The following is a 17,273-nucleotide window of genomic DNA, read 5'->3' on the forward strand; positions in this document are numbered from 1 at the left end:
TACCTTATCATTTTCTGCAAAATAAACACTACAGTACAATAAGATAAATTGCAAATATTTTCATAGCAGTATTTTAACAAACGTTTTTTTAAAGAGTATTATACTGTCATATGATCAAATTTCCCAAAAAATTCTGTTTCTCATTGCCTTTTGACACAAGATAAAACCAATTCTATAAACAAGACATTATTTCTCTTTCCCAGGAGAATTCATGAGCTGTCCTTCCTTCTAATTGCAATTTTCTTTTGTCTTGTGGTTTCATTTGTAGCACGAATTCAAGATTGATATGATTCATTTGTTCAAGGAGTATGTCCACTTGTTTTTCACTCACGTTACTGAGTGATGTTTATAGATAAATTACTGTTTATAGAAAGTCTAAAAACTGCATGGTTCTTCACACCCTCTGCCTCTTCCTGCACCTTTACTCTGCCACAGTCACTGAAAAAGTTGAAGTGGATTGCATAAGACTGAAGTTTATGTTGCATTTTTTCAGTGTTTTGTGAGTAGGTTGTCATGTCTAAAGAATCCATCAGCAAGTGTCTAGCCTACTGGACCATGACCCTCTCTGTACTTAACTGAACTGTCTCTCAGAAAACTGACTCTAGCTCGTGGGTAGGCCGAGCCAATATAATAAAAATGACAATTCTATCTAAACAATTTACCTATTTAGTGCCATACCAATCAAGTTATCAGATAATTATTTTCTACCACTGGAAAAAATGTTATCAAAATTCACCTGGAATAACAAAAAATCCAGAATATCAAGGGGACTAATGAAAAGAGATTCTAGGGAAGGTGGCTTAGCTCTATCAAATCTCAAATTGTATTATAAAACAGCAATTATCAAAACCACTTGGTACTGGCTAAGAAACAGAAGGGTAGACAAGTGCAATAAGTTAGGTACTCAAGACACAGTAGGCAAAGAATATAGCAATCTACTGTTTGATAAACCTAAGGACCCCAGCTTCTGGAACAAGAATTCACTGTTTGACAAAAATTGCTGGAAAAACTAGATAACAATGTGGCAGAAACTAGGCATAGACTAATGTCTGACACCGTACACAAGAATAAAGTCCAAATGGGTACACAATCTAGGTATAAAGATTGATACTATTTGTGGAGGAAGGAATAGTGTGTTTATCAGATTTATGGAGAAGGGAAGAATTTTTGACTAAAAAGGAGATAGAAAGCATTACAAAGTGAAAGATGGATAATTTTGATTGCATTAAACTGAAAAGTTTTTGCACAGCCAAACCCAATGCAACTAAGATTTAGAGGGATGCAGAAAAACTGGGAAAGAATTTTTGCAAATACTGTCTGTGATAAAGGACTCATTTCTGAAATATATAAAGAACTAAGTGAAATGTACAAAAATATAAGTCATTCCCCAATCGATAAATGGTCAAAAGATATGAACAGGCAGTTTTTAGAGGAAGAAATTAAAGATATCTATTGTCATGTGAAAAAATGCTCTAAATCACTATTGATTAAGAGATGCAAATCAAAACAACTCTGAGGTACCACATGACACCTATCAGATTGGCAAATATGACAGAACAGGAAGATGATAAATGTTGGAGAGGATGTGGGAGAGTTGGAACATTCATTCGTTGTCGGTGGAGCTGTGAGCTCATCCAACCATTCTGGAGAGCAATTTGGAACTATACCCAAAGGGCTACAAAAATATGCATACCCTTTGACCCAGCAATACCACTTGTAGGACTGTATCCCCAAGAGATCATAAAAATGGGAAAGGGTCCCACATGTACAAAAATATTTATGGCAGCTCTCTTTGTGATGGCCAAAAACTGGAAAGCAAGGGAATGCCCATCAACTGGGGAATAGCTGAATAAATTATAGTATATGAATGTAATGGAATATTATTGTGCTATAAGAAATGATGAACAGGAAGACTTCAGAGAGGCCTGGAAGGACTTATATGATCTGATGCTGAGTGAAAGGAGCAGAGCCAGGAGAACTTTGTGCACAACAATGACCACAGTGTGCGAGAAGTTTTTTCTGGTAGACTTGGAACTTCATTGCAATACAAGGACTTAAAAAAATTCCCAATGGTCTTTTAAGGCAAAATGCCTTCCACATCCAGAGAAAGAACTATGGAATTCAATCGCAGAATGTAACAGATCATTTTCTTTTGTATTACGTTTTGGTTAGTTATATGATTTCTACACAGCAGGACTGTAGTGAAAATGTATTAAATAGGAATGTGTGTGTAGAACCTATATAAAACTGTATGCCATCTCAGAGAGGGAGGGGGAAGGGAGGGGGGAGGGAAGGGGAAAAAATCTAAGTTATATGGTAGTGATTGTAGAACACTGAAAATAAATAAAATTAATAACACCCTCCCCCCAAAAAAAGCTGAATCTAGTGCAAGCTAGAACCACACTTGAAGCCTTTACAGAACGGTCAACAGAAGCTGTCAGAGCTTTCGTTCTACTAGTAAAAGCTTCAGGAACCTTGGATAACCTCTACATTGAAATGAGACATCCAAATAGAGCTTTGTGGAATGCATTTGTTTCAGTATAATGAAATATAATTGTAACATTGGAAATGACAAATATGAAGAATTCAGAGAAACATATGGGAATACTTCTAGAAACTGATGCAAAGGAAGTAGGACCAAGACAGCAACATACATAATAACTAGAATAATGTCAGTGAAAGAAACACTTAAAGATGTCTTATCTCAAATTAAATAAAAAGGAGCTATCTATTTTGGTCTCTCAACACAGATTATGAAAGATACTTGCATTCTCCAGAAAGAACAATTAGGGTAAGAGTGGGAATGAGGAAGGAATAACAATGTGGAATATTGTATATACATTGTTAGTTGTGTAGGTTGCTATATAGCTTGGTTTTGCATAACTGTTGTGGTTGTTATTAATATTCTAGGTTATGAGAAATAGTTCTACTTGCAGTAGCGATATATTAGGAAATCACTAGTATCTTATAGTTGTTGGGTCATTGTGGTGTTTTTTTTTTCAAGGAAAAGACAGAAAAGAAAGAAACCATAACTTCCTACTCAACTCCTTCATAAAATCATCTCTGGTACTTTTAATTTGGTGTAGTCAGTTAATACTAGTAGCACTTTGTACCTTTACTGTGGTATACATTTGCCATATTCTGCCATATATCACAATTATTGGTGACTTGATCTTGCCTTATAAACACACCTTTAACCACAAAATAAAATATTGGAGAAGTCACTTATGTTATATCAAACTTGGTATTTGTACAAGTCCCTCTTTCTATATATTTCCAAATTAGAGAAAACACTGGGAACCCTGAATAATGCTAAACTAGAGTGGCTTTCTAAGAACCAGCTAAAGTTAAATGAAGCAAGTGAAAAACAGAGATGAGTATTTCTAAATGCCTTAGGTAATGGAATCATAAATTTAGAACTGGAAAGGACCTTAGTGATCTTCTTATCCAACTTCCTAATTTTTACAGATGAGAAAAACGAGACCTTGAAAGTTTAAGCAACTTGCTCAAAGCCAGAGAGAGAGAGAGAGAGTAGCAGAGTCATGACTCAGACCTAGAAGTTTTGATTCCAAATTGAGAATTCCCTCTACTGGACTGTAGTGTGTCTTAACCTCAAAGCCCCAGAATTGTTTCCACTACACCATGCTGTATCCCCTTTCCCTAAAATGAGCAAAACTCAGTGATTCATGCATAGAAGTCAAACTTTAAAGGCAAATTCCCATCAAGGAAAATAGAGTAGCAAAGGACTTTTTTACATGCAAACCAAGCAATTATTTGAAGAGCTTTTATTATGATCCAGGCACTAGTAATGTGACTCCAAAAGTGAGAAGGTATCTGCTGTCAAGAAATTTATCTTTTACTAAGAAGAAAAGTTCATGATCCTACTAAGTTACTTCTAATAGTATTTTCAGAAAATGTGCTACTTAACAAAACTCTTTTGAATGTTGAGTGTTTTCTGCATGGTATAAATCTATTTATATTTTTCAATTCATCACATCAACAGCTCTGAACCAGACACTCAAATAGACCCTTTCATTCTGCTCCTGTAAGAAGATTTATCTCCATCCCCAACCCCCCACCCATATGTACATACTCACATACACAAGGATGAGTTCTGACAAATATTAACAAAACATTTTCTATCATCCAGTCCTTGTGAATGCAGGGAAGAAATAGTCCATGTGTACCACCAGAGCAAAGGAACTAAACATCAAATATTCCAATAGCATTCAAGAAGAACAAGGAGGAGGAGGAGAAAGAGGAGAAGAGCTAACATTTATATAGCACTTACCATGCACGAGGGATGTGCTAAACAATTTACAATTATCTCATTTTATCTCCTTGAATAAAGGAAGTCATCAATTTGGCATTTTAAACTCATCCTAACTCAAGCCCCTTCCTATCTTTCCAGTCTTCTTACATTTACTCCCTTTCACACACTCAGCCACACTGGTCACCTTGATGGTGCTTACATATGACACTCTTGATCTAATAACTCTGTGCCTTTGTGCTGATTATCACCTATGCCTAGAATGTTCTCCATCCTCGTCTCTTACTTTCTCCACCTACCTTCAAGACTCAGTTCAAATCTTACCTATTACAGGAAGCTTTTCCTGGTCCTCCCAGCTTCTATTGCTTTTCATTCTCATATTATCTTCCAATAAATCTACATATCTATTGTTTTCTGGTTATTTCTATATTTGTCTCTTTTATTAATATACAAGTTCCTTGAGATAGAAACTGTTTTTGTTTTTTGTTGTATCCGCAATACTTAACATGGTGCCTGCCATATAATAACCACCAAACAAGTATTTGTTGACTGACTGGCTTGTCATTTCTGTAAATGTTTCTTCTTTTTAAATAGAACCCCAACATTTCCTTCTGTATATTTGCCTCTTTCAATTCTAATCAGCTTCCATGACAAGAAAAATACACAGGTAGCATTTGAATTTTTGGTCAGTTCTACATGGTAGATACAGTGCAAAAATATCAAAAGCTACTACTTAGTTAAACATCCCCTCTCCATTTCATTAACACTGGTAATTAATGATTTTTAAAGCAGGAAAGCAACAAAACTCTGGTCAATTATAATCATTAATATCAGCAGCTTAATGCCAAAGTTAAAGAATACATTTTGTTAATCAATTTTTGTTAACAATCTTTTTGCTAACAATCAATAATCTCCTATTTTCATAAAACAAACTTTGTAGGGTGATTTGTTTGAGTATTTCTTAGAAGTGTCTCTGTAAAAATAGAATGTCTTATTAAATTTTAAGAGAAAACCGGACAATATTCATCTAGTGGATTGAGAGTTGAGGGTGGGGTGGGAAAGAAAAGATGAATGAGTGATAAAGAGACTGAGACTGAGGCTGTTTTTTGGAAACAAAGCTGATTCTTTTCTTGAACCTCTCATAAGATTATTGAAAGATTCCCAAGGAATTAGAGGAAAATAGAAGGCAGAAAGATGGAAGATGGGAGGAAGTATGTGGAGGGAAAGAATAAGAGGGAGACAGAGAGAGAGAGAGTCAGTCAAAAGGAAGAAGACACAGAGACAAACAAAGGTATGACAAAAGAGATGAGGGACTAGAAGAGAAATCAAGTTTCATACATCTGAACCATAAAACTTTTATTTTTGCTGGAGATACACTGATGCTGCAGATTTTAATACAGTATGCTAGGCAATAAACATTTTGTATTGCAGAACCAGCAAAGCTTCTAGAATGTGATTTAAGAAAAGAAATAGTAGTATCTTCCCATATGACTCCAGGATAAGAACAATTATCCCCAGGAGATGAAAGTAAAGGTAAAAGCAACCCAGCTGGCACTTGGGGCTTTAGTACAATTAAAAGAGCAATCATTCCTACCTCAGCAAAATCCTGCCTCATTTAGAGTGTGAAATGTAGGGTGAGGTGGTGCACCCATATGCATGTAAGAGTACAGTAACTGCCTCAAAAGAATCATGCTTACAAATTCTGAAATCAACTTACAAATCAACTTTGACATTGACAGAAAAGAAGAAAGGAAGGAAGGAAGGAAGGAAGGAAGGAAGGAAGGAAGGAAGGAAGGAAGGAAGGAAGGAAGGAAGGAAGCTGAAGCACTGAGATGTTTATGGCTGCCATAAGCTCTTCCAGCATTTTTCCTTACATTAGTGTTTGTTCATAGTTTTTGCAATTATAATTGTTCATTTAATTACATAACAACAATAATACTAATTACTCATTTATATGTTACTCGAAGGTTTACAAAGCACTTTCCTCACTGAACCATACTGTAGATAGCACATATACACCTGTTCTACAGATGAGGAAACTGAAGCTCAAAATGGTTAGATGACTTGCCCATGGTAACATCATAAACACAAAAGAACTATCAAGAGTCAAAACGCTACTCCCATTGACTGGGTGACAGAATAATCTCTTTCCATTCTTCCTCATGCACAAATGAAGGAGATACTTTGAAGATAAATAAAATGACCCATTCAAAAACTCCTGGAAGAAAGGACACTATTGAGGGAAATGGGGCAGGGAGGGCGGGAATCCCTGACATTCTTTCATTATGGACTGGGAAGGTTGGCAGGTCTAGATGTGGGCTGGCCCAATGCCACAATGAGTTCCTTCTCAGGCTGTCCTCCTCATCACCTTGTCAGTTTCACTCATAAGGAAAAGAGAGGTTGTCACAATGACTGACAGAAAGTGAGGAATAACATACAAGAACTTGAGAGAGAGGCTAAGTCCAAGAGATGATGCCTTCCTCTGTTTCTATTTCCCTCTTCTCCTTCCCTCAGTCATCTACAAGGGAGCTCTCTTGTAATGTATCTTTTACTTCACTAGCCCTCTCACCCTGTCTTTCTTTGCCTCTGGTCAGAAAAGTTTCCCAAAGAGCTCTCTAGAATGGTTTTTAGTCAATTCTACATTACTTTCTTCTAGAAAATAATAGTTAGTTAGAGGTCATCCACAGACTTCCATGATTTGAGTTGTTCAGTCATCTATAGTTTTTTGATTGGGTTCCTGAAGTGGGGTGGATAGGTTAGTAAATCTGAGCAAAACCAGTTTCCTTACCCTTGAACTGGGCTATGAAGACTCTCTCTTAAATAGGTCACTTTTCCTTCTTAGTAATGCCTTTTAGCCCAGAAATAGTATAGGAAACAAAACTATGGTTTTCAAGATGCAGCTGATGGCTCTCTGAAAGTCTCCTGTAGAGTCTCAAAAGAGAACACAATCACTTAATTTCCCAGCCTGTGTATGTGTTCAACTAAAGATCATACATTGAAAAGAAAAAATGTCATTTTAGGGGACACATAGCTGAATAAAACTTTAAAAAAAAAATTCAACACACTGATAAAAAGTTAATGTGACAACATTTATTTGGGAAGGATGCATATGTCTCACATCATCTGTGATTGAAAAGTTTCCTGCCTTATTCATGTGGCTTTTATTTGTTTGTATAATGTAGACACTCAAAGTGGAAGCTAAGTGGAAAACTCAGAGTCATATGAATTTATTGCAGTTGAAAGAAATGGAACAGTGAATGAGGTATACAGGCTGCCCATGGACCAGAAGAAATTTTTTTTCAGTGAGGTAAGATCTTTAAGAAAATTGTTAATCATTTCAGTTTTGGGGGTTATGTTTTTTTTTCTAATTAGAAGTTAAATTAGGTTAATAAGAATAATTTTTAAATGCTACATTTCCATATAATCTCAAAGTTGGGAAAGACTTCAGAGACCATCTAGTTATCCAACTTGTATTTGAGTCAGAATGCCCTCTTCAGTTTGTCTGACAAGTTGCCATCTATTTTTATTATTATTAATTTATTTATTTTTAATATTGTTTTCTTTTTAGATTTTTATTTCCAAGTTCTCTCCTTCCTTCTCACCCCTCTCCCACACACTGAGAAGGCAAGCAAAATGATACAAATTAATTTCACATGTGAAATCATACAAAATAATTCCATATTAGCCATTTCACAGGAAGGAAGGTAGAGAGAGACAGAGAGGAAGGAAGGAAGGAAGGAAGGAAGGAAGGAAGGAAGGAAGGAAGGAAGGAAGGAAGGAAGGAAGGAAGGAAGGAAGGAAGGGAGGGAGGGAGGAAGGAAGGAAGGGAGGGAGGAAGGAAGGAAGGGAGGGAGGGAGGAAAATAAGTAAAAAGATGTAAGGAAAGAAAAAAAAGAAAAATATACCTAATTTGTATTGAGTTTATCAGTTCTCTCTCTAGAGGTAGACAGTAGTTTTTCATCATGAGTCATTTGAAATTGATATTGATCAGAGAAGCCAAGTCTTTCACAGTTGATCATGATTTCTGTTAGTTTTGTTATTGATATTGTCAATTATGCTAATAGTTTGCCTGATATTGGACCAGACCTGCATTCCTGGTACAAATATGACCTGGTCCTTGTATATTATCCCTGTGATAAACTACTGTAATCTCTTTGCTAATATTTTATTTAAAAATTTTGCATCAATATTCATTAGAGAAATTGCTCTATAATTTTCTTTCTCTATTTTGCACTTTCTGGTTTAGGTATCAGCACCATGTTCGTATTACAAAAAGAATTTAGTAGGACTCCACCTATTTTTTCCAAATGGTTTATATAGCACTATAATTAATTATTCTTTAAATGTTTGGTAGAATTCACTTGTAAATCCATCTAGCCTTGGATATTTTTTTCTTAGAGAGTTTGTTGATGGCTTATTCATTTTTTTTTTCTAAAATGCAGTTAAGTATTTTATTTCCTCTTCTGTTAATCAGGGCAATTTATGTTTTTGTAAATATTCATCCATTTCACTTAGATTATCAGATTTATTGGCACACAGTTGGTCAAAATGGCTCCTAATTACTGTTTTAATTTCCTCTTCATCAGTGGTGAATTTATCCCTTTCATTTATCATACTAGTAATCTGTTTTTCTACTTTCTTTTTTCAAAATCAAATTAACCAAAAGACTATTCACTTTATTGTTTTTTTTTTATTTTTGCCAAACCAACTCTTAATTTTACCTATTAGTTCAGTAGTTTTCTTAATTTCAATTTTATTAATCTCTTTTTTGATTTTCAGAATATCTAATTTGGCATTTAATTGAGGATCTTTAATTTGTTCTTCTTCTTGCTGAGGGTGGGGAACCTGTGGCCTCGAGGCCACATGTGACCCTCTTGCTCCTCAAGTGTGCTTCTTTGACTGAATCCAAATTTCACAGAACAAATCCCCTTAATAAAAGGATTTATTCTGTAAAACTTAGACTTAGTCCAAAGGCCACATGTGTCCTCGAGGGCACAGGTTCCCCATCTCTGTCTAGCTTTTTTGATTGCATCCCCAATTTATTGATCTCCTCTTTCTCATTTACATTCATGTAAGCATGTAGAGACATAAAGTTCCCCTAAGAACTACTTTGGCTGTATCCCATAAATGTTGGTATATTGTCTCCTTGTTGTCATTCTTTTTGATGAAATTATTGTTTCTATGATTTCTTGTTTCACTCATTCTTTAGAATTAGATTATTTAGTTTTCAATTAATTTTTGGTCTGTCTTTTCATGGTCCTTTATTACGTATAATTTTTGTTGCATTGTGATCTGGAAAAGATGCATTTAGCACTTCTACCTTTCTGCATTGGATTGTGAGGTTTTATGCCCTAATATAACAGTTGATCATTATTATAACATTGCTGTCACCATGCAGAATAATTTATTGGTTCTTCTCACTTCACTTTGCATAAGTTCATTTAGGTCTTGCCATATTTTTTTCTGAAACACACACTTCATCATTTCTTATAGCACAATAGTACCCCATCACAATCATATGTCACAAATTGTTCAGTCATTCCCCAATTGATTAGCATCTCCTCAATTTCCAATTATTTGCCACCACAAAAACAGCCATCAAAGATATTTTTATACATATAGGTAATTTTCCTTTTTCTTTGATTTCTTTGGTGTATAGACCTACTAGTGGCATTTCTGGGCCAAAGAGTATGTGTAGTTTTATAGCTTTCCAAGTATAGTTTTCAAATTACTCTCCAGAATGGTTGAACCATTCTTCAACTCCACCAACAGTTTATTAGTGTATACATTTTTCCTCAGCTCTTCCAGCATTTGTAATTTCTGATAGGTGCAAGTGGGTAACTCAGAGCTGTTTTAATTTGTAGTTCTCTTTTTTTCATATGACTATAAATAGCTTTGATTTCTTCTTCTGAATACTTTCTGTTCCTATCCTTTGGAATGGTCCTTTCTATTTGTTCATTTGTTTTATAAATTTGACTCAGTTCCCTAGATGTTTGAAGAATGAGATTTTATCAGAGAAATTTGGTATAAAAATGTTTGATATTACTTCATTGTCTATGTTTCTTTTAGAAAAATTTAGTTTCTTTATCTCTTTTGTTTAATTAGGTCTATTTTATTCTTTCTCTTTTATCTGAGATCGTGATTACCACTTTTTTCTTTTTACCTAGATTCTACTCTAAACCTATATTTTAACTCTATGTCTTTCTGTTTCAAATGTGTCTCTTTTAAACAACATATTGTTGGATTTGGGTTTCTAATCCATCCCGCTATTTGCTTTCATTATATGGGTGAGCTCATCCCATTCACATTCACAGTTTTGATTACTGTTTATTTCCCTTTATCCTATTTTCTTCTGTTTATCTTCCTCTCTCTCTTTTTATCCTGTCCCTCCTCAGAAGTCTGTTTGGCTTCTGACTACTGTCAAATCCACCATCCCTAATATTACCCCTCTCAAATCTCTTAGACCATTCCCATCCTATTTCCCTATTGGGTAAGATAGATTTCAACTGAGTGTGATTACATATTCTTCCCTCTTTGAACCAATTGCAATGAGAGTAAAGTTCAAGCACTGTCCACCATCACTACCACCCTATTTTCTCCTCCACTATAAAAGCTCTTATTTGCAAGACTTTTATATGAAAAAAATATTTCCATCTGAATTAATAAATTAATAAATCTCTCTGGAATTTAGTTATAATATTCCTAGGAAGTTTCACTTTGGGATCTCTTTCAGTAAAGTCTTTAAATTTCTATTTTATCCTCTGCTTCTAGGATATAGAGCAGTTTTGTTCAATAATGCCTTGAAATATGGTGTCTAGGCTCTTTCTTAATCATGACTTTCAGGCATTCCAATAATTCTTAAATTAGCTTTCTTATATCTGTTTTCCTAATCAGTTGTTATTCTGATGAGATATCTCACATTTTCTTCAATTTTTCCATTCTTTTAATTTTGTCTTATTGTTCCTTGACATTTCATTGAGTCATTTGCTTCCAGTTCCCCAATTCCAATTTTTAAGTAATTATTTTCTTCAGTAATATTTTGTACCTCTTTATACTTGGCCAAAAGTAGACTTTTACAGATTTCTCTTTTTGTGGATTTTTGTACCTCTTTTATCAAGCTGTTAGTTCTCTTTTTATAATTTTCATGTATCATTCTCATTTCTATTCTGTTTTTCATCTGCCACTTTTATTTCTCCAACCCTTTCAGGAATTCCTGTTGGGCTTGGATCCAATTAGCATTTTTCTTTGAGGCTTTTTTTTGTAGCTGTTTTCACATTGTTGCCTTCTTCTGAATTTATGTATTGGTCCCCCTTGCCACCATAGTAGCTTTTTATGGTCAAGTTCTTTTTATTGTTGCTTACTCATTTGCCCAGCCTATCTCTTGACTTTCAATTTTATGTAAAAGTTAGGCTCTGCTTACCTGAGGGTGAGGAGGCACTGTCCCAAGCTTCACACTTCTTTGTGCTGCTATTTTCAATGGTACTTCTGAGGGTCTGCAAGTTTTCAGTGTTTTCAAAATGGTGTGATGCAGGGAGAGGTGTGGTCACTCCTCTGCTGGTCATTAGCCAGGAAGGACTCCTGCTTCCCTGTTGCCACAAGTACTAGCATTCCTCCTGGCACTAGAACTGCAATCAAAGTCCCTGCTCCTTTATGACCCTCCACAGACATTCCTCACCATCTTGGTATTACAACCCAGAACTGTGTATGCACAATAGAGTTGCCAGTCATCACCAGCTGCACCCAATGCCAACAAAGGGTCCCCTGTAATCTCTTTCTGACCACTTGTCTCACCCCCTTACCATCTCTGAGCTAAGAACTCCTGAAGTTGCTGCTGATGTTGTTTCAACCATCTCAAAGACCCAACGCTGCTGTTCCAGCTACACCCCAGGCCATCTCTCACTCCCTATCATAGACGTCTCCTGCCCACCTCCTATGTTATTTTAGACTGGAAAAATGTCTCACTCTGACCTTTTGTTGTCTTTACTGCTTCAAAATTTGATTTAAGGAGTCATTTTAAAGTTGTTTGGAGGGAAAAGGTTAGTAGAGCTCGGTTGGATTGATGCCTGAACTCCACTGTCTTGGCTCTACTTCTGCTAAACTTCTCCTGTTATATGGTGAGCTCTCACTCTTTACTTTACATTATCTTTAGCAAGCAAGTGGTTTAACTAATTAGCACTCTGAGATTAGTTAATTATTGTATATAACATATAACAATAATTAATTAATTCATAACTAGTGCTTATATAGCACTATAAGTCAGGTGTAAAATGTTGTATGTTACCTCATTTGATCCTCATAACAACCTTATGAAAAAGGTAATTTTATTATTCCCCATTTAACAGAAGAGGAGGAGGAGGAGGAGGATGAAGAATTCTCATTTTACATATACAGAGATTATCTGTGGATAGAATACACATTGATATTAGATACATTTTCTCCATTACTATTCTCATCCTCTACCATTGTGAGAGTGTGACATCTGCTCAGGTTACAGATTAGGGTTTCCTGATTATTCTCTCTCCTCTGGTTTCAGTCCCACACTTGAAACTCAAAGAAAAGCACATTTGAATTTTTCTACACTGAACTGTGACATTTTCAACTCTATGTAACCCTTGCCACAGAATCTCCTTTCTGAAACAAAATGGTCCAGTGACACTGAGGAACTCTCACTTCTATGGCTCATTGCCCCCACCCAAAGAGAGAGCAAAAGTCTCTTGAGTTGATTAGAGGAATGCCATTATCTTAGACTGTTCAAATCAGTCTCTATTTCTTACTCCAGGTAAGTACATATCAGCTTCATCAAGATTTACTCTTCACTCCTCTGTAGAAAACTGCTTCATACTTATGTCAACCCTTACCACTGATCCTTTGGAATTTGGAGAAGCACTTCCATTCCCATTCAATACTTTTAAATCTCTTGTCATCCTCCATGTCAGTGGGGCTGGTACAAACTACCCTTGGGTGATCTCCAAAAGGCAGAGGGATACAGTAGAGCCACTGACTCCAGCAACTTCTCTCAATGTGGGCACCTGTCACTCTGGGGAGTGGAATAGTCCCTCTCCATGTTTACACCCTCTTTCATTTTAGACAGTCGGGATGATGTGATCATCTAGCTAGTTATTGTTTTCTCAACAAAGGCCTGCTTTAGTTTATAAAATGGAAATGAGCAGAGATACAATGGAAAGGACATCTGCCTTAAACCCAAATCTAAGCTCCGACATTTACTAGTTGTGTGACCATGGCCATGTCATTTAAGCACTCTGGGCCTCAGTTTCGTCATCTATAAAATGATAATGATAGCACTTGTGCCGCCATCTAACCTTGTAGAGTTGTTTGATGAAAGCACTTTGTAAGCTGCAAAATGTTATTGTAATGAGGTTCATATTATTATCAGTAACAAAAATAACAAATCTGGAGAGTAACTTGAAATTGTCTTTTATAAACACCAAGATCTGAGAATAGATACCCATCAACAAATTATCCTGGCAAACAGAAAGCAGAATTTAATTTGAGGAAAATATCGAGCAGCTGGAATCTAGAAACAGCACCTAAATGACAAATAGAACTAGTTCCAACTCTGCCATAAATAGGTTGGTTGCAGAGAGGATTATTGGTTATGTCATAAAAGGCTACATGATAATGACAGAAAGAACACTGCACTTGAGAGTCAAAGTGCCATGTTACATCCTGACTCCATGTCCTAGAGGTAAAGCCTTAAAATTCCTCTAATTTTTCTGGCTTAATTTTTCTTATATATAAAAGAGGCATATTAAGACTCCTGTTAACTAACGCAGAAGGCTGCTGTGAGAACCAAACGAGATGATGCATGTAATGCATTTTGTGATTATAAGGCACTATGTAAATTGAATTTTTTTTTTAAATTGTGAGGCTATATAAAGACATATAACTACTTACCTCCATGTCTGCCCTATGAAAACACACCCCTCAGCAATGGGCACATTAAAATTCTAATGATAATCATTCACACTTGCATATCCCTTTTAAAATGCTTTTACATTATTATTTGATTCTCTCACAGTTCCTCTATGAATTATGTACTAATGGCAGGAATTAATACTTTCCTTTGGTAATGGAGCAAACTGAGTTCTTGGTTAAAAGCTTGTCCCAAGTCACATCACAAGAAAATGGCAGACCCCAGACTACAATACTCAGATTTTCTGACTCCTGGCCCAATCTTCATTCCACTAGGCCCCACTGCCTCTGAAAGACACCATGTCCCATTTACTCATGCCCTTTCTAAAGTGTGGAGCCCAGAACCAAAAAGACTACTTCAGTTGTGTTCTAAGGTTTAATTGATTGATTGTCTTCTACATAATGAATTTTACAGCTTCAAGGGAACACAAGAAATCATCTCACGTATCCAGATGCTCCTAGTAGGCAAAGTATTATTATTCACTTTTGATAAGTGAGACATCCAAGCCCCAGAATAGGGAAATGACTGATCTAAGATTAAACAAATACTAAGTATTCAGTTCAGTCATTTTCCAGTCATGCATGACTCCTCATGACCCTATGTGAGGTTTTCTTGGCAAAGATACTGGAGTGGTTTTCCATTTCCTTCTCCAGTTCATTTTACAGATGAGGAAACTGAGGCAAATAGAGATTGAGTGATTTGCCCATGGTCACACAGCTTTCAGTGCCTGAGGCCAGATTTGAACTTAGATCCTCTTGACTCCAGGCCTGGCATTCTCTACACTGTACCATTTAGCCAGGACTAAAACTGGGACTCCTGGGTCCCAGTTCTTTCTACTATACTTTCTACTATAACATAGGCAAAAGGAAATGATTTGAGCTTCAAGTGACCTTCCCAGACTTAATTCATATGACTTCCCCTCATAAATGCCACACAGCCAAACTTAGCTTCCTGCTGTTCCCTATACACAGATTGTCAGCCTTGCTTGGAATATATACCCCTCATCTCTGCCTTGTAGAATCCTTCATTTGTTTCAAGGATACATTCAACTGCCACCTCCTATATGATGCCTCAGATACTAGTCCCTGTTCCAGTGCTTGCTTTATATTTTCTCTCTGTGTAATCTGAATATACGTTTCTGTGCATCTGTTTCTTCTTCCCAATAGAAGACTGTTCTCTTTGAGGACAGGGATACTTTTATTTATGTCTTGTTTCCCCAGCACCTAGCACAGTGGCACTTAACAAGATACTAAAGAAAAGAAGGAAGGAAGGAAGGAAGGAAGGAAGGAAGGAAGGAAGGAAGGAAGGAAGGAAGGAAGGAAGGAAGGAATCTGATTCCTGCCCACAAGCCCACTCTATGAAATTCAAATAATAAGGACTTGTCCTAGTCCCCTTTCTCTTGTCTCACCTGCCTTAAAAGAGAGATAAGGAGTCAGAAAGCAACCCAGGAGGCTTTATTTTCTTCCTGGTGCCCCAAGTCTGACAAAGCAATCAAAGAAAACTGGTAAAAGAACTTTGGGAGTTAGGCTGGGGCAGTGGCAGAGATGAATGTTTTCATGAAGCCCTCCTGCCTTCTGGGGAGAGATTAATAGGGTGAGGAAGAAAACTTCCACAGTGCAAGAGACCAAATCAGATTACTTTCAGGAACACTGTTCTGTAAAGTCATGTCCCATTTGATCATAAAGAGAATAGTCTCTGGGCCAGATCTTTGGTCATCAAGCTGATCTCTTCCCCAAACCTGCTGAGGGCTGGGTAACTTGGATAAAATTGAGATGTGCATAATCCACATTGTGCCTTCATCCAGAGATCTGGACCAGATGGAACCAAAAGGTCCTAAACACCCAAGTGGAAGGTAGTGAATATTAGTTCCCATTTCGCTGATATTGCAGAAAGAAAGGGGAAGTTAGCAAGGGAAAGCTCTCCACTGCTGAGAGTCAAGATGCATAGTCTTTTGTTCCTGGAGAAGAAAACTCTGATTTATTTACTCAGTTGCTGTCATGGGCTCTTGATTAAAATTTTCTTGCTCTGTTGTTATGGTTACTGGTACAAGGGGTTTCTATTATCCCCCTAGAAATTTCAACTCATACAGACACACTAATGAGGTGGCAGAGACCATTAGTCCCTTTTGGTCTGCAGGACAGGATTCTTTGTCCAGTCCCTTCACTCATCGTACCACATAGACAATCTAAGGGTAAACAGGGAAAAATAGTGGAAAGAAGCTGAGAAGTCAAGACACTTAGTTTCTAGTCTGGAAACTGACAGTAGCTGGGTGAATGGTTTCAGAAAAAACCATTTCACTTCTCGGTGGCTCAGTTTTCTCCTCTGCAGAAAAAGGGAGGTATAATCTTTTTCCCCCTAAAAATGGTCTGGAGGTTTCAATAGCCTGGGGTCAATTGGGGTTAGCAACATAGTGCACACCCTCCTGGATCACTGCCTTGTCAAGGAAAAGACCTTGTGTAGCTCAATGGAACTAGAAACTATGCCATGCAGGGTTATCCAAGACGGACAGGTCATAGTGGAGAGATTGTTTTTAAAACCAAACATTTACTATTTTTATTAGATTGTATTGACATTTTGAATAAATAACAACTGGAAGCCCGGGCATAAGGACTCAGAAAACAAGGTCTTCCAGATAATTAAGTATTCCACTCTTCCACCACAGCTGCACAATACATATCTGTAGCAGACAGATTCAGTATGTTAACAGGATTACCAAGTATTCATCACGTCATCAATCTTGAGAATGCTTTGAACTGTTTCAGTAGCTAGGGTCAGAGCACTGACTAACACGAACAAACTCAACCAAATAGCTCCCCCAAATGCTGGAAATTCCATCCTTTCCGACATTAATCCCTGTAGTGGTTTTCCTGAGCATGCTGATTTCTTAATTCTGTTACAGTAGAAATGGGATTTAGGTCTGCATTTTCAGCTAGAGTAGACAGAATGACTTCCACAGCATCTGCAAAAGCATGGACGCAGTATGACTCAATCCCACTCAAAGTGCATGAATATTCAGTTAAACCCAAGGCCAGCTCTATCTCTAGAGCATCACCTGGTGCAATCAATGCG

At 36.7% G+C, this 17,273-nt stretch overlaps 1 protein-coding gene and 1 pseudogene across 2 annotated transcripts in view; both read right to left on the reverse strand.

Moving 5' to 3' along the window:
* GRIN2A (glutamate ionotropic receptor NMDA type subunit 2A) overlaps positions 1 to 17,273 on the reverse strand; it is a 506,391-nt gene that overhangs the window by 317,937 nt on the left and 171,181 nt on the right. The gene's annotated exons all lie outside the window — the stretch shown is intronic.
* Positions 7,996 to 17,273, reverse strand: part of LOC140504222 (T-complex protein 1 subunit delta-like) — a 31,196-nt pseudogene continuing 21,918 nt past the window's right edge.

Source organism: Notamacropus eugenii, chromosome 1 (assembly GCF_028372415.1).
Source record: "Notamacropus eugenii isolate mMacEug1 chromosome 1, mMacEug1.pri_v2, whole genome shotgun sequence".
NCBI lineage: Eukaryota > Metazoa > Chordata > Mammalia > Diprotodontia > Macropodidae > Notamacropus > Notamacropus eugenii.